The following is a 26,824-nucleotide window of genomic DNA, read 5'->3' as shown; positions in this document are numbered from 1 at the left end:
AATTCAGCATAGGTTAATAACACCCATATAGTCACTCTTTTCTACTGTCTTGAATAGACCTCCGACTGACTTTTACTGGATTATTAGCGTTAATTGCATCAATTGCAATATAATTGATTCTTAAATACTATGTAGAAACCTCATACAATTATGGAAAAACAAAAGTCATCTAGACATCTCAGATTTAGAATTCCTACACATTTAATTCCTGATAATCACCAGTCAGTTTGGATGTTAAGATTGTAGGGTGTCTTGTTTTCTTTCAGATAGGTTTTGACAGAATTGATAGTTTTACAACATTTCACACATTGCGCTTGGAAATAATAATATGTCGTTTGCTAAAAAAAAAAAAAAGAGGAAAAAGAAAAAATGAAATGAAACGAAATGAAATGAACTAACTTCATTTCTTAAATGTGAGATGCATTACCTGAATAGCTCCATTGAAATATAGAACAGAAAACACACACAAACACAAAATCCCCCTTCAGGCCTTTAGTTTTGAATGAATAAAATATGACATGGGCTCCACCCCTTTAACAACGTTAAAGGCGCCATCAGTGCTACCGAGTCAGGGGATGATGGTTTGAGTGTGCAGAGGCTACTTTCATGGCACACAGTGTTCCAGCATGGGATGGGCAGCCTAGCCAATCAGCAAACCCCATGTTGGGAATGGTACATACATGCAGTGGCTTCTCCAGATTCGGCCAGTCACATGTCAGCTCAGGCAGAGGTAGGCTGTCCTGTAATCCATGGGCCCATTTGCCAACTCAGAAGTGAACTCCTGGAGAAGTTACTCATAATCCTTCATCTGTAAGAAGGGAATAAGATATTTTTTTCAGTCTTGTAGGTTTTGTGAGATAATAGATGTGAAGTACCACAGGCCATAGAAAAGGGTAATATTAGACTTGGTGGTCTATGGACATGCTTTCCTTTGAATAAAGGAGAATTGGGTTCGAATGCTGGATAAACTGATATCAGTGGAAAGAAAAAGACTATACTTAGGAGGGCTGGAGCAAAATAGAAGGCACATGTTTTGCATGTGCAAAGTCCTGAGTTCAATCTCTGTAAGTATAGACAGACAGAGACCCTACCCAAAATCTGGGAGAGCTGCTGCCACTCCAGAGAGACAGCACTGAACTGGATGGATTGAGGATCTGATATGGTATACTATAAAGTAGTTTCACAGTAGTATATGGTAGAAGAAGCCTAGCAGATAATGGCTGAAATTCACTGTTCACTGGTGCAAGAATTGCTAAACGGATCCTGCTTGCTTAAGTTACCACAGGTGTTTTGTGTATGGCATGAAACAGGACTGAAATATTGATATCCAGGGGGCAAAAATCCATACATTTGTTCACTGAGTATTTCTCACATAAAAGTTCTGAAAGACTGCCCTGCATTCAAGTTAAGGAAGGATTACTGAGAATTTTCAGAAGATATATGCTGGGAGGCATTCAGCACCATTAAGGATCTGTGCTCCTCTACTGTCAGACGTTACTGGCATTGGTGCTCATCCAGGTCAGGATTGCTGAATATACCTGCAGTTTGATAGCTCATGGGCTTTGTTATTATTTCCCAATGGCCTTCTGGGAGGCATAAGGTGTTCCTCATGAGCTGGTTTTCATGGATTTGATGTATTGTGTTGTTACAGTCTCCACAGGGGTAAATTCAACGTTTTATGTGTTAGCTCTCTGGGTCTGTTTGCACACACAGACTGGTCTGTTTGCACACACACACATATATATTACATTCCATTTTGATGCCGCCCCATAACCTGAAGGTCCTTTGAACGGCTTACACGGGGCTGTTGTGGTGCACTGGGCACTCACAAGTACCAATCTTGCTGGGGTTTCTTGTGCTGTGCAAACCCCAAAGGGGCAGGGGTTGTTTCTGAGTGAGCCAGCCATCCAGTAACTCTACAAGAAACTGTGGATTATTTGAGGGCTGTCTAACCCTCAGACAAATCCCTGACACCTTGGTTTGCATGGCGCGACAAGCCCCAGAAAGCTGGGTGTCATGCAAAACTGGTCCCTGTGGGTGCTCAGAATGACAAAACAGCCCCTGTGGGTAAATTCAACTATAGTGGACTGTCATGTCATTGAACCAAGTCAGTGACATTTAACAGACTAATCTCAAGTGTTGTTAAGATGAAAAGACTTCAAGCGGACACACACACATGCATCTCAGCCCTGCCAAGTAATTCATCAGAGCAAGCTGGATGAAATTTGGTTGTGTTCTTGTTTGGTGTGCTATTATTTTTACTGCAAATGGGTCCAACTTAATCTATGTCACTTAAACATGCTGCAAAGCAGCCTGCCATCAAAAGGTTTCCCTGAGGAAAAATTAAGCCCTTGAAGCCATCCATTATTCAAAGACTACATCTAAGGGCACCATCCACCTTGTCCTCCCACCCGCCCTAAGTGTTAAATAAATCATAACATCCTGTTCATCGTGCCGTCAGTGGGGGTGAAAGAAGCCATCATAAATGAGGCTGAAATCACAGGGCTGGAGCTGGCGTCCAAGTTTTTGTTTGCAAGAAGCAGTCACTGCAGTTCTTTTGGTAATTCAGGTCCTCAAGGAAAGCCCTTTTCCCCCCATTCCAATGACTTCCCATCCCAGGGGAATGGGGAGGAAATTAGCATTAAACACAAGGAAGTGCCCACCCTTTTCCAGTCGTGTGCCTAATTTATCAGGTGTAATATTGGCACCTGGAGCTTTGTTTTGGCTTCTGTTCCATCCCTAATGAGGAAGTATCAAAATACTTGTAACACGCTGTGTTAGGACTTCAAAGGCTTTCATCACTGGACACAGACTTGAGTCATACCTTTTTTAAATAGAAGGAAAAATAAATTTTATGGCAGACTTTACAGCAAGCTTTTGAAAGCTCTAACAGGGAGTAGAGGGAGGACTGAGCTAGCAACAGTCTCTTGAATCATACATTTGCAGAATAATTTTAAAAATACTAAGAGAGATATATCATCAACTGTTTTTGATAGTCATTTTCAAGGTCTGATCATTTATGGTCTCAGGACTTGATATTTACCATGTAGGTCTAAAGTGGTTAAAGGTTTAGATGATGAGATCTAATTTCAGAATCCAAATTTACACTTGACATGCTGATGGATTTTGAAAATGCCTGACATTTTATTTCAGCACTAATATGAACTTACCTGTTCTCCTCACTGCCTGTGCAGTGGGTTGGATTTTGGATTAGGCATGCCAGACCCAGTTATGTTATCAACACAGATTATCTGTCTCTAAGATTGTATGTTGGCTTCAGCTTTTGGGGCCTCTTTTCTCGTTGGAAGACACTTGTTGCATTTGCTGTCCTTGTTCTTACCTTGGATTAGATCTCACTTGACCCTTCTTCTATAAATCAATGTTGCAAAGGGCACTTGTGTTCCTTTCCTTACAGTACAGAATTTACAAGCAAGCAGAAACATTATTAGGTGGTGTCAGAGACCAAAGGCCCAATCATAGGCATGTTTACAGAGAAGAAAAGAAGGCTTAATGATGGACGCTGTAGGCCTTTTCTTTTGTCTAACTATGCATAGGATTAGGCTTTAACTCTGTAATCCTAAACACTGACAAGGGAGTAAGTCTCAATGGACACAGCCTTCCAAGGATTCTGCTGTTAGTCAACAGCACATATATGCCATAAGTGAGTTGTTTTCAGGAGGATGAAGCAGGAGGGGAGGAACTGGGTAAAATGGCTGCACCTAGCGAAGCAATTAAACATTTGTTCAGTCAGGACAGTCCAAAGCTACCACTCCTGAACTGTAATTCACCAGCAAGGTGCATACACATTTTTCTTTTCAACCATAGATGTTTAGGGTATCCTGCTAAGAATACAGGCAGTCCCCAGGTTATGAATGAGTTGTGATCCTGAGAAAATGGAAATTTGTCTTTTGCATGTAAGTTGGATCACATAGAGTTGGCCCTCCACATTTGTGGAATTAGGGGTACACGAACCCTGCGAAAGTGGAATACCCACTCTTTCCTCCTGCCCAAACTCACCAGGGCCTCCTCTTTGCAGCAAGGAAATGCCAGAGGGATTTCCCTCTTCACCTGGGCAAGGCAGGAGAAGCCTGCTTTGGAGGCCTCCCTCTCTGCCTTTTTGCTTCCTCTCTCTCAATGATAATGACAATTTTCTGTAGTATTTTTAGATTAATAGACCCTAGGCCAGTTCATGCATAAGTACAGGTTGTTCATAACTCAGGTTTTTGTAACCCATGGACTGTCCGTGGGGGAAGAGGGGCCTAAGACTCACAGCATGCCCCAGCCTGGGACTCAGAGGCCTTTTTCCTGTCCTAACATGCACATCAGTCACTTTACACTAACCATGCTACACTGGTAGCAGTGTATGTACCCTTTGGGCATACACTGCTATGTACACTTTGGGCTTTACAATCCATCTCCATGGAGGCCTGAGTATTTTTTTTAACTCTGTCTTTCTGCAGGGCAGGCAAAAGGACCTCAAAGGTTTTCTACATAAGACATCTCTTAGAGCAGTCAACTTTAGTTGTTGTCACAGTGCAGCAAGGTACAGCTGCATGTGGGCAACTTTATCTGCATTTTCTCTGCGATGTCCTTTCCTATCATGTCAATCATAGCAGTTTTGTACAACTAAATAAAAAATAAACCTTCGGGGGATCTCTATATTTGCCACCTGCTCAGATTCCTAATGACATGGAGTTCATTCAAGGCCTGCCATTCTTTCTGTATACTTACAATGAGTGCCTTTCAGGGCCAAGAGAGAAATGAAGATTTCATATTATTGGGTATTATGTAGTTTGTATCTGCTTGATCTTTCAACTATTGCGTGTTTGGTGCTGACAAACAGGGGTGGGAGAGAGATAATGGCCATTTGAACCAATGTTTCCTAAACTTACAGTGAAAAGGCAACCGTATTTGTAGTACCAAAATTGAAAGAGGTTAACCATTCTTATGGTAGATTTTTCAAAACAAATTTGAGTGAAAAAAATTAAATACAGCACCAATTTTAGCCAATAACTGAAGAACTACATGAATTTAATGAAGTATAAGTAGAAAAAGTTGAAAGACTTGGGTATGTTTCTCCTGGAGAAGAGACAATTAAGAGGTGAGATAACAGCCATCTTCAAATACATGTCACATACAAAATGGCAGCCCCTTATGTGACTGGGGGGATGTCTCCCAAAAGTCGGGGGTGCAGTTCATCTGGTCTATAGGCCTTTCAAAGATAAAATTGTAAAACACTTTTTAAATTATTTGTTTGTAAATTACTGGGTAGGGAAAAATGGGTGTGGGTGGGAGCCCTTGTAGACCACACATGGCTACAGGCTCAGATGATGGAGCAATGATCTCTGTTGTTTCATTAGGCAGAGCCTTGCCTTGCCTTGCCTTTTGGTGAACTTCCCATTTCTAAGACAGGGCATGAGTTGCACATTCAACTAAAAAAAAACCTAAGACAACTTGACTGTTGTTCTAGTGCAATTGGAACAAACCTGTGCAAATGATGGCCTGCCTTAGAAATGGAAGTCTTCAAACTGGCTGTACGCACACCACAGTGACATGGCAATTGGTCCCACTGTTGCACTGCTCAATCTGTCAGGAAGTTCTTCTCATTTGTTTAGCCGGCTTCCTGTAATATGTGCCTTTTGTTCTGTGTCCTGCCCTCTGCTGACTGAGGAGGAGCAGTGACTCAAGGGGACTCTTCCTAGAAACTCCCCCCCCCCCCCGGGTCAGCAGATGCCCAACCGTACCAACTCTTGACACAGGCCCTTATCAGCCAACGTCAAGTGGAGCACGTGGGAGTAAAAAACCTCAGCTTCACGAGTAAATGGATGGGATTCGAGTTAGCAGGGACTGACCAAGAAAGAAATTTTGGCCTTGGGGTGAACAGCTCATTGAAAATGTCAGCCTAGTGTTCAGCTGCTGTGAAAAAGGCAAATACTATATTCAACATAATATAGGAATTGGAAATAAAGCTGCCATGTTCATACTGTCCTTATATACAAATCTATGGTGACTTCAGCCACAACTGAAATTTGTGTACAGTTCTGGACATCACGCCTAAAAACAGATATGGTAAAGTTGGAAAAATGTGCAGAGGGGCCACTATAATTATTAAAGGGCTAGAGCAAGTTCCCATGAGACAAAATTCGGGGCTCTTTAGTTTACAGAAAAGGCACATGAGGGGAGACATGGTAGAAGTGCCCAAAAGTAGGCAAGTGGACAGGGAGACATCTGTATCCTTTTCTTATAATATCAAAACCTGGGGTTCTCCTGTGGGTTGTCCGGGAAACTGAGGACAGACCAAAGGTTCTTCTTCACACAGTGTCCAGCTTCACTATGGAATTCACTTTCCCAGGTTGTAGTGAGGGCCTCCCATTAGATGGCTTGAAAAGAGGATGGGACAAATTCATGGAGCAGAAGGCTATCAGTGGCAACCAGTCCTGATGGCTATTTGCTACCTCCAAGAATCAAAGGCAGTAGTCCTATGTTCGCCAGCTGCCGTGGAGCTTGGGTGGGCGGTTGCTGTTGCACTCATGCCCTGCCTGTGGATGTTTTGTGAACAGCTGGGTGGCCACTCTGTGGTCAGAATGCTGGATGAGATGGACTTTTGGTCGAATCCAACATGGCTCCTCTTATGCTCTCCTGTTATGCATTCCACAACCCACAGAGGCTATGTTGGTGGGAACCTGGGACAAGGTCTTTTTGATAGCAGCTTACTTTTGGGGAAACTTACTTTTGGGGAAAGTGAGATCATCTGGCTCCTTGTTCTGCTCTAGATGGACAGTAAAGGCTGCCCTTTCAGTCAGCCTTCTAAGGCTTAGCATTCTTACCATTCTTTCATTGTAATGTTGCTTGTCAATTTTATTGTAGTTTTGTTCCTTTTTTCCTTGGGTTTTTGATGAAGTTTCAGTATTTCCCTGACTGCTCCTACACAGAGAGTGTGATTTTTGTGAATTCATAAAATAATCTGAATAGGGAGTGAGATCGAGGACTTCAAGTTGTCCATAAATAACTAGTAGATGGATATCAGACTAAGCCTGCCAGCAAGTTACCTGGTCACAGTTTCCCCCCCTTGCTACTTCAGTTTAAATTATAGCAATCATTTCTAAATTTGCACTTACACCTGTAAATTACCATATATACACTTCATGCAAATCTGTGCTTTCATTTCATCTTTTTTGGTGATGTACTTCCTCTTCTTTTATAAGCAGCCACAATAACTTAGAACGATATTCCCCAACCATTTGTTCTGACTCCTTGTCTCTTTGACCAAAGCGAATGACTTTGCTTCAAGAGGAACGAGAGAGATAGACTAGGTTCACACAAGCATGGGTAGCCAGTACAGCTTATTAGCCAGCCTCATGTTGTGTGAACTTGGACCACAGAGACTGTGAGAGAATCACATCCATGAGGGCTAATAAATTGCCAATCAGCACTGAGAGATGGAGAAAGAGATGCTTGCTACCAATTTGGAAACAAAGGCAGTTCTGAGATTTTTGCCACACGAACTGACGCTGTATGAAAAGCTTTGGAAGAAGGCCTAGTCAGTTGCTGAACCTGGGCAGACCAGCTGTTGAACTGGCAAATGTAGTTGTCTGAGCTGGTAATTGTATAGGTAACTGGTCTGGTCCCTGGGACACCATTTTGCATCAGTTCCACCCACCGCCATCATCCTGAGCCAATATTTTGCACCTCTTCTGCTAGAAGGATATTAGGGTTACCAGAGAAATGTTAATGCAACTAAACTAGCTGCCCAGGTTAAAATTTCACATTCATACTATATGCCAGGTTGGATCATATATACATTATAATTGGAACATACATTTATGGCAAGCGTTTCAAATAAAGATAGAACTGCAATGGCCTCTTGAAATTCAGTTTTATGCAAAGAAATAGGGAGTAGGGAAGCACTGCATTTATTTTTTTTCCAGAAGAAAATGAAGTTCGCTGAGGTGGGACTCCCTATGAGCAGTAGGAACAGCACTGTTGTTGTTTTTAATAAAAGGTGTGTACCTATGCCGAGTGCCAATAACATTTTATTTTTATTTATTATAAGTATAATCCCATCTTTTTTTCTTGCAAGGAACCAAGAAAGCTTCTACCTCCTCTCTGTTTTGTCCTCACAACAACCTTATGAGGTAGGTTAGGCCAAGAGTCTATGACTGGCCCAAAGTCAGTTAGTGAGGTTCATGGCCAAGTGGAGACTAGAACCCACTTCTCCTGAGCCCAGTCCACCACTCTAAACACTATCCCTCACTGTTGGCAGCCTGACTACCATTTTGCCTTCTCCAGATATTCTCCAATTATGTCCCTACCTGGTATAATTGTACAGCACTGTGAAATTGCGGGTGGAAACAGGGCTGCCATCAAAAAATGGTGGAGAATATTCACTTGACATTTATTTATTTATTTAGAACATTTCTATGCCACCCCCATCGCAACAAAGACTTGGGGGGGCTCACAAGCCTTGGGGCGGCTCACTTTTCTTTTTTTGTGGGGGGGGGGAGAGAGAAAAAATGCTCAGAAATTTCTCAGAAAATGTCTTTCGAGAAATTTCAGTCCAGTTTTATTTAAAAGGGCTCCATACACTGCCAGACTAGATCCCTGCATATTGTCTGATGCAGACTAGCGTTTTTGTCATTTCAACTGAAGAACCAGATATTTGTATTCTATACATTTGCATGTGCAAATCTCTTCCACCATTGAAATGAACTAAAGTGCAATCCCGTGCAAGCTTAGACAGCAAAAAAAAAAAAAAAAAAAAAAAAAACCACTTACAAATCTTGCATTCCTCATCTGGCACTGTTTTGATTGTGCTTTAAAAGCTCTTGTGGTCTGGGCAAATGTCATGCATACATCACACACCTAAATCATTTCTGGTTCGGATTGGGATGTTAGACTTCATTTCTGAATAAATTTGAAAACCTTAGGAACCAGGCCGCTTGCTAAAGTGGACTAGTGGACTCCTTTACTTCTACACAATATGTCCCATGATTGCCTAAACAGGTTGATCACAAAAATAATGCTGAACATAGCAGCAAAGACCAGTTGCAAATAGCAAGAAACACGTGTTCAGGGAACAGAAGGGTGTAGATAGGGCGTCAATCATGGGAGAAAGAGGTGAGCGAATCAGCATGAGGAAAGGGTTAATGTCTCCCTTTTGTCAATACCCAGAGAGATGCTGAGGGTGGCAGAAAAGGTTGCTGTTTCACCATTTTCTTTTATTTCAGATGCATACAATCTGGCTGCATCCCCATGAAAGCTACACGCTATAGGGCGGCTAATACATCTTAGCAATAAATACATATGCAAGAAGTACTGGCAAAATGACAATATACAAATTTAAGAAATTGGCAGAAATTGTCACTTTGGCTGCTCACTTTTTGAATATGAAAGTGCAAAACCAAACATCAAGTGTGCACTGTGAATCTGAACTTTTACCCCACCTTTCAAGAATCATAGTATAGTAGAGTTGGAAGGGATCATGAAGGCCATCAGGTCCAGCCCCTTGCTGTTGCAGGACACCAAGTTACACCATCTCAGATGGTGGTCCAGTTTCTTTTTGAATGTCTCTAGTATGGGAGAGCTCACCACTTCTCTAGGCAGCTGGTTCCACTGTCGTATTGGTCTGACTGTAAGGAAACTGTTCCTGATGCCCAGATTCAGAATTTTAGTCCTACGCAGAGGTGGGTGAAAGAGTCATTCATTCATTCTGACATTTATATGCCATCCCTTCCTTCAAGACACTTTGGACTTCAATACCTCAAAGCCTCTGCCAATACAGTCATTTCAATGCTGGGATTGAAATTTGAATGATCTAGAGATCTACATTCTGCTTACCTCTGTGCCAGCAACCTGATCCTATGTGTGTTTACTCTAAGGTAAGGTCTGCAATGGGAAATGGAGATCTCCCCCATGTAAGAGCACACAGGATTGGGAGCACCTTACAAACCCTTTTGGTTTTAGCCATCCCAAATAATTTGGAGTCATCACTGACTGGCGGAAGGACTAGGCAAGGCGATTCTCTGCCATTTCTTCCCTCTGTGTATTCCAGCACCACATCCCATGTTTTCTGGAGCAGATATGTTGGGGCATTGGGAACTTCAAGAGGAGAGATGAATCAGCAGAGATTTGAGTCCTCCCTTGTTCAGCTGGTGGAAATGTTTCCTTCACTCCTCTGAACAAAAGGAGGAAGGAAGATCTTAGATTCTGGGCCACAATTCAGAACTGTGAATTCATACAATTCACAATTTGTATGTGTAAAGCATGGGCAAGCTCTGCGTCAAGGTGGGCATTCCCTGGCATTGCTTCTCAGATTTCTTTGTCTCTTTTGCTCTGGCAGTAGGAACGAGGAGATCTGTTGTTTCACTTCCTTCCAGATTCAAATGGTTTAACTTTCATCTTTTTTCTCTCTTGAATGTGAATGTCACAATTGTTGGTACATTCTTATAAAAATGAACTGAACTGAAATTGTCCTTCATCTGCACTGGCCAAATCATTCTGTCAAGCCATTCCCAGCATGGAGTGGACCATCATACGCTGCCCTGAAATTTGACTCTTACAGGTGATGAACCTCTTGGAAAAGCACAGATGGCAACCATAATTCTGTGCTATTAAAGTGGTTGAACGTACAAGAATTCAAATCTAAACTTTTATGAGCATGAGCAACATACACAAAGCTCCTAGGCCTGATGGATAAATCGGGCAGTTCCAGTTTCTCTCATTTCCATTTCTTTGTTTAAATCTCAAGTCTTTTTGGGATTTAAATTCCATATGAACTTCGCAAGTTTTGGTAAACAATACTGAACTGAACTGAATTTCTCACCAGTAGCTAGTGCATGCATTTTATGGAATGACTGCATTTCTGGCTTACAGGTACATTCCGTTCTTTAGAGTAGTGCAATTATTATTAGCACAATTGGTTACCTTATTATCTATTTGTTCTCTAGGAGGCTCAGGTTGTACATGGATTATCTGTACAAATAATCTGTACACTAAATCAACAGCCTATGGAGAGGGATTAAGCTGAAAGAAACAGCAATTTCCAGCATCTGACATTCACTGTGCACTTGTCATTCCCTACTTGTGGTTACAGGTTCTTTCAACCACACTGCAGCCCTTCAGGGTCATGTCTGTTTTTAAAAAACACTTCTGGTGTTATTTATTGATGGGAAAATATACTACCATTTCTGAAAGCAAAAGAAAACACCTTTTCTATTGGTATATTAGTGTTATCCCACCATACCTCATTGCCACCTAGAGGTTATGTACAGGGAAATCAGGAGAAGAAATGTTCTCTGTGCAGTGCTCTGATCTCAGTTCAGCATCAGAGGATTAACTGAAGGTCTGCCCTTTGTGCCTGAACCAGGATGTTAACCTGATCCTAGGCTACACTGTACCACAATGCTTTTTCCAGCCTTGCATTGGTTTAGGCCACATCCATCAATTCATCTATAGAACTTTTTAAAAATCATATGATGAGCCATTTTTTGTTGGTTGCCAATCCCATACATGGTGAAGCAGCTGGTAAACAAACAAATGAACCACCACTACCAGTATCCCTTTTGCCGCCTTAAAAATCCATGCAGCCCCCCACAACCACCGCAATAGGAGGTTTTGCAAGCTAATATTTACCAAGCAAATCCTGTCTTTTCCTGCCAACTACACAAGCATGTGGGTTTGGCATCTGCACCAAATTCACTGCACAGGATATAAAGATGCCACTAAACTCATTTTGCTCCTCTGCCTGTTCCCACTGAGCAGGTGAAAAGTTGCCTGATGTGACTCATCCCGCTACGGTTTTCTTGTTTACTGAATGCAATTTGGAAAGAGCACCCTTCTCTCTCACCCTCCCCCAACTTCAGTTTTTTTTAATCCTTATTGCAGGAGGCAGCCATCAGCAACAAAACCACAAGGCTAGTCTTGGCTGGCTGAATTTGTTCAGCAGCTGCTGTGTTCCAAGTTCTGGGCAAGCCACAGTGATCCAGATTCCCACTTGTCCTGTGTCTTCTGCCTCAGTTGCATTACAGCATCTTGAACAAGAAGGAGCACTAATTGACCAGCCTGGAATGGCTGCCAGCACAGTGCAGCCCATTCCCAATCCCCAGTAGACCGTGCTTGCCCCCCGTCTCCCTGCATTTCCCACCCCCATTGATTCGAGGCCTGCAATATCTTCCAAGTCCTCCTTGAATGCAAAACTCCAATTTAGCATGTGGTAAGCTGTGTGTTCCCCCCACCCCCGGCCCCCAGCAGACTGCTCTTGGTTATTGTTTCCCAACCCAAGTAAACGTTCGAGCGGTTATGTTCTTCTGACATTTATATTGTCGCAGACTAGAAGGCTAGGATCAAAATAAAAAGCCATTTTCCCCTCCCTACACAGAAAGGCTAAAAACAAAACAAAACAATCCCGGTCTTTTTGGCTCTTTCACAATTATTCTGAAAATGCCACAAAATATGTAGACATGCCTATATATTTATCTCCACTTTTCTTAAAGTGCAGACAAAATGTAGTGTGTGTTTTTCAATACAGACAGGGAGTTGGAATGCTATTTAAGTTGGCTTCAGTGCATTTCTTCATTGTATTGTGCTGACATGATTTGTTCAAAGAAACTGTGCTTTTGGAAGGAAAAGGTTAAAGTTTGCTACTGATATTCATCAGGAGATGGATATTTAATCTTTAATCTCTTGTTCTAGGCCCCTACTTCGGATCAACTCATTATCCCGAATAAACGATGTGTCATTCCCATTATTTATGTTTCGTTGCAGCCAAAGTATCTGGACCTCGTTTGGGTAAGCACCATTCATTTCGACCCATTCAGCATTAATCTCCCTGCTAACATCTTTCCTGTCCTATGCACTGTCCCCTATTTGCTTTTATGTTTTCTGCGGAGTGTTTATAAAAGGATAATCTTTTACAAAGCAGACAGAATTTTTTTGTGTATAAACTGCTGGGTTTGAATGCCTCATTGATGCACCATCTAAACTGAAGTGTTCAGCAAGATTAGTGCCTTCACTGAGCTACTGAACTGGGTAAAAATAGGGAGTTTGCACCTTTCTCTCCCATGAAAAGGGTGGTTACTGATGCCGTCACCATCCAAAGGGGATACTTTTAGCAGATGGACTGGGGAAAATAGGAAATCATTTGAAAAATTTGGAAAAAAAATACCATCAGCCAAGGAGGTCACTTCTGGTGGCAGAGAAAAGCAAAGGAGGCAGCAGCAGTGTTGGTGGATTCTGATTTTCTGGGGAGTACATGTCAAGCTGGAATAAAGCCACAGAAATCAAGAGAATTACTTATTCTACATCACTGTAGCTTCAAGCTGAAATTGCCCGCTAGCATACCTAAATACATATGACTTTTGCTGGGAAACAGAACCATGTCGATCTGTAGAATGGAAATGGGGTAATTATTTTTTTGAGAACAGAAATTTGTCAATGCATTAGCAATGCATTTTGCCATCAGCCACCCCCCTCCCCGCCATCCCCTCATTCTGTGCCCTTTATGCAGCCGTATCGTTGGGAAATGGCGAATGTGGGGTGCTCATGACAGACTCCCCCCCCCCATGCAATGCAAACACTTTTTGTTTAAAGAACACAATACGCAAGTGCTTTTGCTGCCCATATTCTCCACATTTAATAGGGAAAATTCCAAAACAGACATGTGGTGGTATCATTTGAATGGCATAGATCCTTAAATACATTTGTCACTTTGCGCGCTTGCCAGATATTTTTCAAAGATCCACACCATCGAATACACTCCAAATTATATCCATCATGACTCTGTCAACATGTAGCACTGTTTAGCGTTTTATTTTCATTAAACTGCACTATTGTTGTCCATCTATTATGACATAAACTAGGATTTGTGCCCTTTCGTTGAAATGAAATGAAGAGTAAAAGAAATCATTGGTAAAAATATTCAGGAAACCGTGCAATTCATTTGCATTTGTCAAGCTGTCTTGGTACACTTGAAAAAGGGGTGGGTGAAATGTCATGTTGATCAGTTAACGGCAGGTATTCAGTTCCAAAGAGACTCCATCAGAGATCTAGCCAAGGGTTTTATACCAGTCCTTGCAACTGCTTGAGTTGTTCATGACTCTGACCGTGTGCATTACAAGCCCATCTTTCCTATAGGGAGCTCAGGGCAGAATCCACCATTCTCCTCTCCATCTTATCCTCACAACAACTCCAGGAAGTTGGTCTGATGGAAAAGGAGTGACTGATTCCAGGTCATCCATGGAGTTTCACAGCTGCCTGACCTCAGTCTGGAACGTGAATTTCTGCACTGCAGTGAAGTGCATTAGTACCATTAGGGTAATGGCAATTATGTGCAAGCTGTGGCCCAGTTCTCCCTGAAGTGGGGTCTGAGCTGTACCTTTTCAGAGTGCAGATAGTGACCCACATAATTCAATGCTCCTCCACACCAGGAGGGGAGAAGTCTTCTGCTCATAAGCTAGATGTCAGGATTCTAGCTTAGCTTTCTCCCTGACTTGCTAATTTTCTACATGCAGGATGGACTTTCTATTAGCCATTTATTTATTTATTACATTTATATATTACACTTAGAATCACAGAATCATAGAATAATAGAGTTGGAAGGGGCCATGAAGGCCATTGAGTCCAACCCCCTGCTTTTGCAGGACACCAAGTCACACCATCCCACTCAGATGGCTGTCCAGGTTCCTATTTGTTTGTTTATTACATATTTATGCCTTCTCATAGCCCTGTACGAGAGCCCTGTAGGCCTCTCTGGGCAGTGAACAAGTAGGGAACAAGTAGAAAATATATAACAATAAAATATACAACAGAACTTGGTAGAACTCAGATAGTCTTACCCACCCACCGCCAAACATATTCCCACACAAAGCCTGGGACCTGAACCAGTGCCGAATGGGCGCCAAACCGGGACCCCAGTCCTCGAGTGTTGGTGTGATGCCCTCCCTTCCGCAGTGGCATGGAGGCATCTGTGATGGCTGGTGGGGGGGTGTTGATGAGGAGTGGCGCCCGCAGCAGCAGCCGCAACTGCCCTGGACACCAGGCCTTTAAGTAATCATCAACAGAGGATCCAAAAGCACGTACAACAGTAACTCCTAATCGGACAACCACTGTCAAAATAGTGACACACTTTCTGGCTTGCAGAGTTCATTTTTTATGGCCATTTGCATCTTTTGGGCCAATTTTAGTCAACCATCTGTGGGAGGAAAGAAATTCCCTGAGAAGAGGGGAGGTGGGAGAATTTGCTGGTCATCAAAGTTATGAAGTGTTCTTCACAGTGTCCTCTGTCATGTCACAACCCCCTGCACTTCTGAACAGCCATGGGAAGGTGCCAAATCATGGGTATTCTAGAAAGCATAGGAAGATGGAGAGAGCCCCATTTTTTCAAGTTAAAACGACTTATTGTTCAACTACAGATACACATGAGCCCCAGCCACGAAGTAATGTCCTCCCAAGAGCATTCCAGGGAACTAGGAAAGACTATGGAGTGCCAGAGGTTCAATTTATACATGACATGAAGCCACTGTTTATGTTAATTATGGTTTGCTGCAGATGGGCAAGCAACTTTGATTTGTTTTCTGTTTCTAATTTGATTCTTTCTAGTCCATTTGCCAGCCTTTGGAGCAGTTTCAATTTTAGGCTGTTCCTCTTGAGCACCTGTCTCTCAAGGTAGACAACAACAATGGAAACATGTCAGAAATGAACCACAGACCTGGGTTGAGGGCACATTTTGTAAGCCAAGGCACATTTTGTAAGCCAAGAACAAACTATAGGTTCTATTTATGGTTTGCTTGTGGGAATGGGTTCAGACACAACAAGAAGACAGATTTCAGCAAACCACTCCATGGCTTAGTGTTGTGCAAGAACAGCAAGTCTGACCTATGTGGGAATAAATGATTGATCTTTTTGTGTTCCATGTCACTTTCACATGTGTTCACCCACATCTGCTTTTTCCTGTTTCCATGTGAATATGCGAGTTTTAAAAATTGGTACAAATAATTGATACATTTTAACCATATATTTCTCCTAAATAGGCATTTATAAACAAGAATGTCCAAGAGTTCAATCTTATATAGACATTCTTGGGATAAAACATAATTGAAGTCAGCAGGACTTCTGAGTAGAGATACATAGGATTGTTGTCTCTTAAACATGCTTTTTAAAATTGTATTTTATTTTAATTTTTGAGTTGAGAACTACCTTGGAACTTTCAGGAAGTACGGCATCAGATACAAGTAAGTTCCAGTGTTCCTCATTTGCCAAGGAGCTATGAATCAGAACAGTTATACTGTAACAGTACATTACATTTACACCACATGATTCTTCTTCCTTCACAGAACCCAAGGAGACATACAAGGTCCTTTTCTCCATTTTATTTTCACAAAAACAACCCTGTGAGGTAGGTTAGCTGAGAGTTTGTGGTTGGCCAAAGTCACGCAGTAAGCTTCATAGCTGAGTGAAGACTAGATTGAGCTCTTAAGTCTGAACCCACAAAGATTGGAATTCTCCAGGCATCTCTAGACCTCCAATCCAACATGGAGAATTACATGCGCACTGTTCCCTTAAGTACCACCCAACCCCTGGACTCTCCTCACCTCCTCCCAATGAGCAGGAGAAACCCTGCTGGAGATCTGCTTTAAAAGGCCCCAAGATGCAGGCAACTGTACATGGCCAGGCTAATAGACTTGGTCAGCTACCACCTCTTGGATAGATCCTGAATTCACCAGTCAGGGTTTTGTAGGCAACATGTGATATAGCCACATGCTCCAGTCTTTATGGAGGCCTATTTGGGCCTCAAGAAACCTTTGGAAATTTATTACCTCCCTAGGGCTGCAAAAGAGGTGGGGAGCGGGGTGTTTCTTCCAGATATTTGGCCACGGGATACGTATGACTGGTGGGTAGACTCAACATTTGGTTCCTTATGTTGTGAGTCCTTGGCTACAGAATTCTCCACATTAATGTGAGGCTATATTGGTCAAGACTGGGACCACCTCAGGACTAATTCAATGAAATGTTGGCAGCACGACACCTGGGAGGCATTAATTGCAAATGACTCTTTAAAGATGCGCTGGCAATACATCCTTCAGCGTGCAGGTGTAGACGCTGGCATGATGGATATTGTTCCTCAACAACAGGAATTCCTCACATTAATATCCTTCAGAAATAGCCCTCCATGAAATTTATGAGAGCTCCTCGCAACCCAGGTAGCCATAAAATATTAATCAAATGTGTGTGTGTGTTGCTGTAATGTATACATAAAGAACCAAAGAGCATTAAGATTCCTATGGGACTATTAAGAAACCCATAAAAATAAAATGTCAAAAGAGAGACATTGTCAAGCTTGTCAGGAACCCGAGCTTCATTTACCCCAATATTTCTTCTTTATTCTTATGAGACTAGGAGGAGGTCTACCGAATCTCCAGAATGAAGACTGGATTTTTAGCACTGTGATCCATGAGCAAGTGGGCCCAGTTTGGTGTGTCTGTTCAGGGAGGCAGCGTGGTGCAGCGGGCAGAACCCTGCACTTTGTGGAGGCCAGCGGCTCAGCCACGAAGATCGTTGGGCAGCTGCAGTTACATCACATCTCTCGGTCCAGTGCCTCACAGTCACAGAGCTATTTTGAGGAATACGCTCATGCTCTCCAACCTGAGCTTGTGACAATGGAAAATCCCGGGCATGCTGGGACCTATAGCAGTTTTTTTCCTGTCTAAACATGCCTAGGATTCTGTCCTTAGGAAATATGTTGTCCTTAGTTTCCATCAACATAAAATGCAGGCGCAACCACTGCCTTCCTCTGCTGATATTCTATCTCCAACTTTCTTGGAATTTTATTACTGTTAATTTGTTGTCAACCATCCCAAGATGTCTGTGATGGGATGGTATAGAAAAGTTGTGAGTGAGTGAGTGAATGAATGAATGAATGAATGAATGAATGTCAATTGGATGTGCACATTTGGCACTTTCCCCACCAATGGGCTTTCGTTCTTAGGGAATGGAAGAGAGACATTAAACTGAAGGTTTGCTTAGTGTTTCCTCTAAATTCAACTCCCTTGATGATCCATGCACAATTTAAGAAAAAGAAAAGGAAAGCTTCTCATCTGGGGAATTTTGCCTTCCCATGTGACTTCCAGGAAACCTAATTTCATGGACATTGTAATGCTTGGAATAAAGAAACCTGGTTGAAATCTGAAGAAGTGGCTCTCAGCTTTTGGTGCTTCCTCAACTATTGGCCAAGAGTGGACAATTTGTGGCCTTCCAGGGGCTTTGGCCTACAACTCCCATCAACCTTAACCTGCATAGTCAAAGGTGAGGGATCATGGGACATTTAGAAGGCCAGACATTGTTCGTCCCTGGGTTCCTGAAATTTAGACACACAAAGGGGAACCAAGAAGAGATCTGGGGGTGGCTTTTCTAGGTCCCAGAAGAAAAGATCGAAGATTAGCTATACAAGCAGAATGATGGGTGTTTTCTGAATGATCATTTTGTGCATCTGGGAGGTGTGACCTGAAAGATATTTCCAACAGGAACCTTCAAATGTCATGTTATTTTTGGGACTGTATTAATTTAAACCACAGGGGGGGAAAAAGAAATGCATATCTTTGAGTTTTGTATTAACTCCCCCGTGTCAGTCTCCCCTGTTCAATTACAAACACTTTTGGTATGGGTATCCAGCAGGAATGGCCATTTGACAGCCTCTGGGTATGGATGTGCCTATGTGAATCTCTGTATCTAAGTCTATACAGATATCTGTCTATCATTCTATTGTCTGTCTGTCCATCCATCCATCTATCCATCCATTTCCCTTTCATAGAGCTATTTATCTGAATTTGGTTTGTTTGTTTATTTATTTATTAGATTTATATCTCACTTTGTCCTTACAAAAAACTCAAAGCGGCTTACTTCATTCTCCTCCTGCTGCACTGAATCTTATCCCCACAACAACAATCCTGTGAGGCAGGTTGGGCTGAGAGTCTGTAACTGACTTTTACATGAGATTTGGATCATGGGATCTCCCTGGCTCTGGGGCCCTGTCTGCAGAATAAGAGTTGCCTCCAATAAAACTGGACTGCTTATCCTGACACACACGCTTTGGGGCCAGCAGCAGTGGTCAGCTTTGACATGTATCTGCCAATGTCAACCCCACAGCACAGGCCCTGTGCCAACCCCTCTGCCGTGGTCTTTCTCCCCTTCCTCCTTGCCTCCTCTGCCTTTCCATCTGCTCCCTCCAAGTGAGTGAGTCGGGACAGGAGCATGGAGAAAGGGCAGCCGCCTCTGTGCGCCTCGCCTTCTCCCTCCAGGCAGCTGTGCAGATGGGCTCAAGGGGAGAAGGAGCATGAATGGGAAGTGGTAAGAGCAGTGAGAGGTGGAGCAGGTCCACTGGCAGAGGCCACTGAGGGCTGCATGCGCCCAAAACTCAGAGCTAGTACTGACATTTATGTGAATAAGAGAGAGATATTCTTGGTTTCCTTTCTTGTAAGCCATCCAGAGACTTTTTTTTAGTAATGGATGGCATAGAAATAAATAAATGATAGATAGATAGATAGATAGATAGATAGATAGATAGATAGATAGATAGATAAGACATATAAACACATTAAATCAGAAATATGTTTTGATGAAAATTTAATTTTACAAATAGTTTCTGTTTGTAAAATTATTGACTGGATTAATAACACATGGGGTGTAGTTATAACTACTCCAAGCCTGGGTTATATATTTCCTATTCAGATGAAGTTTGAGATAGGAAACAGTATTTGTATGCATGATGAAACCAGAGTTGGACAATTTATCTCAAGTTATTGTACTTTACAGCCACCTTTTTTGTTTGTTTAGCTAGAGAAGCCCTGAAAATGCAGTCATTTCAGGCCTGGTATTTGAGGAAAGTTGACTTTGGTAGCAGAGTTTTAAAACTGGTTTGTTAGAGGATCCTTGTCTTCTCAGTTAATGGTAGAGGAATTGATTTGACAGTTGAATAGATTCCAAAAGTGTGATCCTTTTCTCATATGACCAAAGAATATAACAGAGATATGTGTGCCTTTAACACCTGGTGGAATCCAAAAACTTGCTTCTGAATGATTTCTCCAGTGCCTGACCAATAATGGCTCAAAACATTTAACATCTACATGAAACCGCTGGGAGAGGTCATCAGGAGGTGTGGGCTGCGGAATCATCAGTATGCTGATGATACCCAGCTCTACCTCTCGTTTTCCACCAATCCAGGTAAGGCAGTGGCTGTGCTGAACCGGTGCTTGGCCGAGGTAATGGGCTGGATGAGGGCCAATAAACTGAAGCTCAATCCAGACAAGACGGGGGTCCTGTTGGTTGGCAGATCGGGCTTTGGAGAGGGTGGATTTGACCTGGTCCTGAATGGGGTTGCACTCCCTCTTAGGGACAAGGTCTGCAGCTTAGGAGTACTCCACGACCCGGAGCTTTCATTGGAAGCTCAGGTGACAGCGGTGGCGAGGAGCGCTTTCTTTCAGCTTCAGCTGATCCATCAGCTGCGCCCCAACCTGGAGTACGACTGCCTGGCGATGGTGACACACGCACTGGTGACCTCCCGCCTTGACTTCTGTAACGCGCTTTACATGGGGCTTCCCTTGAAGACGGTCTGGATACTTCAATTGGTTCAAAATAGAGCTGCCAGGTTGCTGACAGGGATGGGGCGTTATGTTCACATGACTCCAGTTCTCCGTCAGCTTCACTGGCTTCCCATTGAAGTCCGGGCCCAATTCAAGGTGTTGGTGATGACCTATAAAGCCCTAAATGGCTTGGGTCCTGGTTACCTGAAGGAGCACTTACATCCATATATGCCCCACTGCCCCTTGAGATATGCGGGAGAGGCCCTTCTCCGGGAACCCTCCATGAAAGAAATTAGGAGGGTAGGTACTCGGAGGAGGGCTTTCTCTGCGGTGGCGCCCAATCTATGGAATGCGCTCCCCAGAGAGGTCCGCCTGGCGCCGTCGTTGTTTTTCGGCGCCAGGTGAAGACCTTTTTATTTAAATGTCATTTTAATTGTTAACAATATTTGCTTATTTATCTGGCCAGGGCAACTTCTTTTATATTTTTTATTTATTTTATATTGTTAATTTTAATTTTATATTGTTATTTTTGTATTTTATTATGTTGTAAGCCGCCCCGAGGCTTCGGCAAGGGGCGGCATAGAAGTGTTTTTGAATAAATAAATAATAAAACCTTAATCATGAGAACTATGAGCTTCATTGAGATTGCTGCAGAGCACATAGGATATAAATTACAGCTTAGAAATTTAAATCTATGCAAATTTGTGAATAAGGCATTGCTTTCCTTAGCTAGTCCTTTCTGGAATGTCCAACAATTCCTATTTCAGGCAATGTTGCCACCCTAATTCCACCCCAAGCAAAAGTGCCCCCAAATCTGGGTAACTACTTGTTAGGTGAACGGTCTGAGAAATTTTGAGTGGCATCAAAGCACATTCTGTAAGAAGACTGAGGGTTCTCAGAGACATGTGCCTGCATGACCTGGGCCGTGTGACCAGATTCTATACAAAGCAACATTTGAAGCAATTTCAGCACCTCTTGCTTCTGCAAAACAACGGAAGCCTTTCGAGGCCAAAGAAGTGTGGATAAGACTTCTCAAATGTCTGCAAGGGGTTACTCCCTTACCCTGCATACTCCTAATCTTTGGCTTCCTGGATCACAGTGCAGCCATTATGGCGACAACACACCTTAGCTGTGGGCCTATTGTGGGGAGAAGACTGATGGGTTCAAACGTGACAATTGTGGATGTTTCTCAGAATCCCTTCACCATCTAGGCACACTTCGGTTAAGACTAGATTTCCACAATTCAAAAAGCTGCCATGGTGAGCAGTTCCTGAAATTCACTGTATGAAAATGGAGTTGAATTGGCAAAGCCAAACAGGAAAGGACCATAGTTCAGGACCGAAGGTCCCTGGTTCAGCCCCCAGCATCTCCAGGGAGGACTAGGAGAAGAACCTGCTCGAAACTCTGGAGAACTGCAACCAGCCTGTGGACAATACTGGCCTAGCTGGTGGACCAGTGGTCTGTGGTAGTGTAAGGCAGTTTCCCAGGTTCCTAAGCCAGTCCAGGAGCAGTAGTGGTTCTTCCTCCCACATACGATTTCAAGGGCAGACCCAGGCCCCTTGCATGAACTCCTGCTCACGCTAATTCTCCCCCTGCCTCTCTCACACACTTATTTTTTATTTTAGTTTTTGAGGTGGAGAAACGTGGCAGCTGGAAGCAAAGTATGTGCCATATTCTATATAAGCTGGTCTTTAGCGGATACCATATTCAGTCACGTTACATTTCTGTGGGCATATTTTGAAGGTATTAATGGTTTGCTGCTTCTGAAATGTTTTGTACCATATCTCTACAATCTCTACCCATCTGTCACGACAGCATCCGTCTTGGCATATCTGAGGAAAGAAACCAAATTAAAAAGGAAGGCCTTGTTGAGTTCCTTTGGTGGGTTCTGAACACACACAAGCATGAATTAAAAGTGCTTTCCTCTTGTGGTCTTTTGGTAGTATTACATAAAAAACAGTGGTGGTGATTCTACAAGTGTTTCAGTGTTCCCATGTTACAGAAACCTATTAGTGGTGACCTGTTGATAGTCAGAATTCATGCCATTTGCAGTTCATTTGCATTAATAAAAAGCAAACCTTGGGCATTATGATTTACAGTAATACAAAAGCTATTATGGGGGACCGTCATGGTAAGCTTCTTTGTCATAAAGCTATTGTATCTTGCTTTCAATCACTAAACACTATTAAAAATTCTCTAATACTGAAAGGCTTGGTGTAATACATAAATTCCGTTGCTTCAGTGGATGGTCTTAAGAAACCCTACTTGTGCATTCTCAGAAATAAATCATGGGTTACTCATTAATTTGGTTTTAAGTTGAAGCAAGAGGTATCAGTTGCACATGCATGAGGTCACCCCTCCCCTTTGCCCCAGAAAAGTGACCTTGGCTGAAAGTGAAGCCCTCAAAACACAAAAGGATTGCCTTTCTGTTGCACCCGTGCATATTCCACATGTGTGTATGCCACATACTCATATCCAGTCACAGTGCTTAAGCATGTGTGTGCTTAAGGGTCCAAACATTCAGAATTCTGGCAATGTTCAGATTTTCTCTGTTCATCTGAAGCTTATTTCCACAAAACATGAGCCTAAATTAATAGTAGGCCCACAGGAATGTCCACTGGCACTAAAGCAGAATAAAGTTTTGTGTGTCATCCACCAGAACCCCAGGTCTGAAGGCACACAATGATGCAACCTTGCTGAAAGCAAGCAACTTTGGACTTGATCAGCGCTTGGAAAGAAGTCTGCCTGAGAGTTCTGTGGATACCACTTCAGTTTCCACAAAAATGCATCAGTAATAGTAATAGTAATGTTTTAGAAAGGCAAGGAAGAGAACACCTTTTCTACTACTATTTACTAAGTACAGAAGAACTTGAGAAAAGCCATTTGGGATCAGTCCAAGGACACATGTACTTTAGTGTTCTGTGCACCCAGTGGCCAACCAACTGCCTACAGAAACCCACAAGAAGGACATTCATACAACTGCACTCTTGCATTCATCATCCCCAGCACCTGGAGTACACAAGCATGTGCTGCCTATGGTATTAGAGGCAGCGGATAGCCTTCAGGACTTGTAGCCATTGAGAGCCTCATCCACCAAGACTTTGTCTAATCCCACTTTGCAGATATCCAAATTGGTGGCCACCTGTACATCTGGTGGTAGTGAAGCCCATCGTTTAACTAAGGGTGCAATCCAACTGAGGTGCCCTTAAACCTCCAAACTTGGAGGATTGCAGGAATCCTAGGGAGGGCAAGAGGCCTGTGGAGATGAAGGTTGCCTTTGTGCTCCTCCCAGCCTGCAAAGCCCTCAGTTGGCTGGTTTTGGCCATTGGAATGGGACACAGTGGGGTTCCTCCCCAGTAGCCATGCACAGAAACACACTGCAAGTGGCTTATCCAAATTAATTTATTTATTTATTTATTTATTTATTTATTTATTTATTTATTTAAAACATTTCTATGCCGCCCTATTCGCCGAAGCCTCGGGGTGGCTCACAACATAAAATTAAAATATAATACATTCAAAATATAAAACAAATTAACAATATAAAATAAGTCGCCCTGGCCAGAAAAAATAAGCAAATAATATTAACAATTAAAATGACGCTTAAATAAAAAGGTCTTCGCTTGGCGCCGAAAAACAAATAACGATGGTGCCAGGCGGACCTCTCTGGGGAGCGCATTCCATAGTTTGGGCACCACCGCAGAGAAAGTCCTCCTCTGAGTACCTACCCTCCTAATTTCTTTCACGGAGGGATCTCGGAGAAGGGCCTCTCCCACAGATCTCAAGGGGGGGGGGGCGGGCGTATATGGATGTAAGCGCTCCTTCAGGTAATCAGGACCCAAGCCGTTTAGGGCTTTATAGGTCATAACCAACACCTTGAATTGGGCCCGGACTTCAATGGGAAGCCAGTGAAGCTGACAGAGGACTGGAGTCATGTGAACATAACGCCCAGTCCCCGTCAGCAGCCTGGCAGCTCTATTTTGAACCAACTGAAGTATCCGGACCATCTTCAAGGGTAGCCCCACGTAGAGCATGTTACAGAAGTCAAGGCGGGAAGTCACCAGCGCATGTGTCACTGTCGCCAGGCAGTCGTACTCCAGGTAGGGGCGCAGCTGATGGATCAGCCGAAGCTGAAGGAAAGCACTCCTCGCCACTGCTGTGACCTGAGCTTCCAATGAAAGCTCTGGGTCAAGGAGCACTTCCAAGCTGCGGACATTGTCCCTAAGAGGGAGTGCAACCCCATTCAGGACTAAGTTCAGTTCACCCTCTCCGAAGCCTGATCCGCCAACCAACAGGACCTCCATCTTGTCTGGATTGAGCTTCAGTTTATTGGCCCTCATCCAGCCCATTACCTCGGCCAGGCACCGGTTCAGTACAGCCACTGCCTCACCTGGATTGGTAGAAAACGAGAGGTAGAGCTGGGTATCATCAGCGTACTGATGATTCCGCAGCCCACACCTCCTGATGACCTCTCCCAGCAGTTTCATGTAGATGTTAAACAGCAAAGGGGACAAAATGGACCCCTGTGGTACTCCATGGCATAGCTGCCATGGCGCAGAGCCATAGTCCCCCAGCACCACCTTCTGGAATCGGCTGTTGAGATAGGAGCGGAACCACCGCAAGGCGGTGCCTCCGACCCCCAATCCCGCAAGCCTATCCAGAAGGATACCATGGTCGATGGTATCGAAAGCCGCTGAGAGGTCCAGGAGAACCAACAGGGACGCACTCCCCCTGTCCTTCTCCCTGCACAGGTCATCGTACAGGGCGACCAAGGCAGATTCAGTACCGTACCCAGGTCTGAAGCCGGACGGAAATGGGTCCAGATAATCAGTTTCATCCAAGAGAGCTTGGAGTTGTCCCGCCACCACCCGCTCTAACACCTTGCCCAGAAACGGGATGTTGGCCACTGGTCTATAATTAGTGGCCATCTCTGGATCCAGTGATGCTTTCTTCAGGACCGGTTGGACTACCGCCTCCTTTAGAGGGGCAGGCACCCAACCCTCCCTCAGAGAAGCGTTAACCACTTCCAAGATCCAGGTTCCAATCCCGTGCTTGGAATTATTTATTAACCAAGACGGGCAAGGGTCCAATAGGCAAGTGGTGGGACGTACTCGTCCAAGCACCTTGTCCACATCATCAGGCCACAATAACTGAAATTCATCCAATAATTTTGGACCAGACGGCAGCATTGGTGTCTCCCCAGAAACCTCTGATTCACTAGTGGTGTCTAGCTCGCGATGAATCTGAGCGATTTTCTCCCTGAAATGCATGGCAAAGTCATCACAGTGGGCCTTTGAGGGTGGAACCAGATCTTTCTTAGGACCTGGATGAACCAGGCCTTGCACCACTCGAAAAAGCTCCGCTGGACGGCATTTTGAGGAGGCAATGGAAACGGAAAAGAAACTCTTTTTCGCCGCCCTCACTGCCACAGCATAGGCCCGATAATGGGCTCTCAAGTGTGTTCGGTCAAATTCATCCCGTGATCTCCTCCACCTACGCTCTAGCCGTCTCCCAACCTGCTTCATCGCCCACAATTCAAGTGTATACCAAGGGGAAGAGTGGGCTCTGCCCAGTGGGAGAGGATGCTTAGGAGCGATCGTGTCCACAGCCCTGGTCATCTCCCCATTCCACAGTTCAACCAGAGCCTCGACAGGAGCACCAGTCTTGTCAGCCGGAAACTTCCCCAAGGCCTTCAGGAATCCATCCGGATCCATCCGGCTCTGGGGGCGGACCCACACAATTGGGTCCGCACCCTTGCAGAGGGAGAGGTCGCTCTCAAGCACAAACCTCACCAGGAAGTGATCTGACCATGACAGGGGAGTCAAACATAAATTCCTCACCCTCAGACCACCCTCTTCCTGCCCCGTCGAGAAAACCAGGTCCAGAGTGTGTCCACATTCATGGGTCAGGCTGGTGACATGTTGAGACAGCCCCATGGCCGTCATGGAGGCCATGAAGTCCTGAGCTGCCCCGGTCAGACCAGTCTCGGCATGGAGATTGAAGTCCCCCAGGACCAACATCCTGTGGGTCCTCAACACCAGGTCTGAGACGATCTCCATCAGCTCAGGCAGGGAGACTGTTGGGCAGAAGGGTGCACGGTACACCAACAGAATCCCCAATATGTCTTGGTCGCCCAACACCAAGTAGAGGCACTCCAGCCCTGGTCTCAAAGGGACCGGAAGTCCCGTGAGAGAGATGGAGGCTCGGTAAACCAATGTGACCCCCCCTCCCCTCCCCTCCGGGCGTGAACAGTG

Source organism: Varanus komodoensis, unplaced genomic scaffold (assembly GCF_004798865.1).
Source record: "Varanus komodoensis strain SLA01 unplaced genomic scaffold, ASM479886v1 scaffold1, whole genome shotgun sequence".
Taxonomy (NCBI): Eukaryota; Metazoa; Chordata; class Lepidosauria; order Squamata; family Varanidae; genus Varanus; species Varanus komodoensis.
This window is presented reverse-complemented; position numbering follows the sequence as displayed.